Source organism: Silene latifolia, chromosome 2 (assembly GCF_048544455.1).
Source record: "Silene latifolia isolate original U9 population chromosome 2, ASM4854445v1, whole genome shotgun sequence".
Classification (NCBI taxonomy): Eukaryota; Viridiplantae; Streptophyta; class Magnoliopsida; order Caryophyllales; family Caryophyllaceae; genus Silene; species Silene latifolia.
The window spans coordinates 101,822,495-101,826,569 of NC_133527.1; positions in this window are offsets into that span (position 1 = coordinate 101,822,495).

Consider the following 4,075-nt stretch of genomic DNA (forward strand, 5'->3'; position numbering starts at 1 on the left):
AGACACATGTCGAGGACATATGCATTCCAACAAACTAATGACCAAGACACATGTCGAGGACTTACATTTGGGTACGTGAGGTAATGGGTAAGAAGGAGCTAAAATGAATTTGGAGATGTGGAGTTAATAGCCAAGCTAGCAACAACGGATCCAAATTTAGAAACTTCCCAACTTCATACTCAATATATATCAATGCAAAACAGTGCCAATTTGCAGCACACAAACTCACTAATCACCATAATATCATCAAATCCCCATAAAATACAAATATAACACGGGAGCGAAAATCACAACATAATATTTTTTTCGCTCATGATTTTTCATCTTTCCTTTTTTTCCATATTTTGTTTTTTTCCAACTTTTTCGCAATTTTTTCTTCTTTTCATTCCCTTCAACATTTCCACTAACTTCTCCAACCAGATATAATCACATTGCAATGAAACATTCCCAACAGGCTACCATTACTAGCTCGGCTAGGGTAGGTAGAATTATAGATTGTAGCTATATGGGACAAAACAGGCAATTTGGCTATGTGGAACTCATGGGTAAAATGAAATAAAGGGGATTGCCTCTCCTAACATGTGTCACCAACCACAGACCCGAATGCATACAGGTACTAAGTAGACTGAATTCATACTTATGCAATTTGATGTTACATGGCTTATAAGGAGTAACTACTCACATTCCTACATGAATTGGTCATGAATGTCACCAGTTTATCAAGCTCTAAACCTTAGAATGTATGTGTATCTTGCCAATAAAAGAGTCAAGTCTATTTGTTCACATAAGTTTGAAACAAAAACTCGTAGATTATGCACATTACCATGCCAATAAAATGTTAAGAATATGCACGGCAAGGGTAAAAGACTCAAAGTAGCATAAAAGTTCAACGTTCCAACTCAACCTAATTACAAAAGTAAACGTGATTTTTTTTGAATTTTCTATTATTTTATTGTAATTAAAACAAACAATGCATGCGAAAATAGATAAACGTGCAAACTGAAATGCAATAAAAACGACATGCAGACACAGATATGGATGCATACCTCCCCAAACCAAACCGTACAATGCCCTCATTGTACTAAAAATAGGGAAAGGAATGCAAACTGAAGAGAAAAGGAGAGGATAAGCTCGGGAAACTTACAAGATGACGTGAAGTAGGGACCTCCCCAAACCGACCATGAACATGGGAGGTCATAAGCAGCCTCGTGACATCGCAGCATGCGAAATATATCAATAGTACTCGATCGAAAGGACAGAGGTGCTCGATCGAGTAGTATGGGTGTCAAAAGTTCTCGATCGAAGAAGAAGAGTTCTCGATCGAAAAGGCCTAATTTGCAAGCATTCGATCGAAAGGGAAGGCTGTTTGATCGAGGAGAATGAGCAACAAAAACGTTCGATCGAGTAAACAAAGCTCTCGATCGAACAATTCTCGTGAGAATCCTGCAAAACACAACAAAATTTCTACGGAACTAACAAGATAGCTTAAATGTTCAACCTTTTATTTGTAAAATTAGCATCTAAAGCACACAAAAATAATTCAAAAAGTTCAAACAAAATTACAACAAAAAACAGGCCGGGTTGCCTCCCGGATAGCGCAGGTGTAAGAGGTCTCGCACGACCTTTTGGCTTCATTTATCTAGCTCATCAGGATTGTCGAAGTAGAGAACTTCAACTCTTCCAACCAAGTCATTTGCATCATAGTAATGCTTCACATATTGGCCATTGACTTTAAACCTTTTGCCCTCAGAACTTTCTAGTTCAATGGACCCAAATTTGGTGACATCAGTCACTGTATAAGGGCCACACCACCAGGACTTCAGCTTACCAGGAAATAAGCGCAGTCGGGTATTAAACAGCAACACCTTCTACCCGACATGGAATTCTCAAGGTATGATCCGTTTGTCGTACCATCGCTTCGTCTTCTCTTTATAAATGCGCGAGCTATCATAGGCATTTAGCCTAAACTCTTCCAGCTCATCTAGCTGCAATAAATGATTCTGACCCCACAACTTAGGATCATAATTTAGTTCACAAATAGCCCACCAAGCCTTATATTCTAGTTCAACAGGTAAATGACAGGACTTCCCATAAACCAACCGATATGGTGATGCACCAATCGGTGTTATAAAGGCTGTCCGATAAGCCCACAATGTGTCATCTAATTTAAGACTCCAATCCTTTCGTGATTTAGAAACTACCTTAGCCAAAATCTCTTTTAGTTCCCTATCAGAGACCTCAACCTGCCCACTAGTTTGGGGATGATACCCGAAACCACGACGATGTTGGACACCGACTTTGGACAATATAGAAGTAAGTTTCTTTTCTTTAAAGTGCATTCCCCCATCACTAATGACGACCCTTGGGACACCAAATCGGCGAAAAATAATAATTTTAAACATCTTAATCACAGTCTTGGCATCACAGTTATGTGAAGCAATTGCTTCCACCCATTTAGACACATAATCTACAGCTACCAAAATATACCTGTTACCTTTACTAGATGAGAATGGTCCTTGGAAATCAATGCCCCAGACATCAAAAACCTCGACCTCTAGAATGCCATTCTGTGGCATCTCATATCTCTTATATATATTCCCAGAGCGTTGGCAAGCATCACAAGCTGAAACAAACACTTTAGCATCGACAAATAAAGTAGGCCAGTAAACACCAGATTGAAGTACCTTAGCCACGGTTCGCGACGGACCGTGGTGACCACCATAAGAGGATGAATGAAAGCCTTCTAAGATTGCTTTAGTCTCCCACTGCGGAATACACCGTTTGTAGAGACCTTATGCGCACTCCTTAAATAAATAAGAGTCATCCCAGAAGTACTGCTTAGCGTTGTAAAGAAAACGCTTCCTCTGCTGATAAGAAAGGTCGGGTGGCAGCTCGCCACTGACAATATAGTTAGCCAAGTCTGCATACCATGAATCATGTTTAGTATTAGTAAGAACAACAAATAAGGAATCATCGGAAAAAGAATCATCAATAGGTAAGGAATCCTCTCCCTCCTGCTATGATAATCGCGACAAATGATCAGCTACTACATTCTATGCGCCCTTCTTATCTCCGATTTACATATCAAATTCCTGGAGAAGAAGTATCCATCTAAGCAGTCGTGGTTTAGCTTCTCTCTTAGCAAGAAGATGTCTCAGCTCTGCATGGTCAGTAAAAACAATAACTTTTGACCCAATCAAATGAGAACGAAAGTTCTCCAGCGCATAAACCACAGGTAACAGCTCCTTCTTAGTAGTGGTGTATTTCACTTGAGCCTCATCTAGAGTTCGGCTCGCATAGTAGATTGCATTCAAAGCCGTGTCCTTCCGCTGGCCTAACATCGCTCCCAGTGCATAATCGCTAGCATCGCACATGATCTCAAATGGCAGATCCCAGTTAGGAGGCTGGATAATCGGTGCTGAAATCAAGGCCTGCTTTAACCTGTTAAAAGCATAAAGTCACTCGTCAGTAAATACAAAGGGGGCATCTTTAAGCAACAGCTGTATAAGTGGTTTAGCAATTTTTGAAAAATCCTTAATGAACTGGCGATAAAAGTCGGCATGACCACGGAAACTCATCACTCCTTTATTATTTACAGGAGGAGGCAATTGCTGAATCACTTGCACCTTTATTTTATCAACCTCAATGCCGCTATCAGAAATCAAGTGCCCTAAGACAACTCCCTCGTTAACCATAAAGTGGCACTTCTCCCAGTTGAGCACAAGATTAATATCAATGCAGCGCTGCAACACTTTATCAAGGTTAGAAAGACAATTAGCAAAATCACTTCCATAGACACGAAAATCGTCCATAAAGGCCTCCATAATAGACTCTATATACTCAGAAAATATCCCCATCATGCACCTTTGAAAGGTGGCAGGGGCATTACACAAACCAAAAGGCATCCTGTGATAAGCAAAAACACCCTGAGGACAAGTAAAGTAGTCTTTTCCTGATCATCCGGATGAATAGGGATCTGAAAGAACCCTGAGTATCCATCTAACTAACAAAAAAACTTATGAGAAGCTAACCTTTCTACCATCTGATCAATGAAAGGAAGGGTAAAGTGATCTTT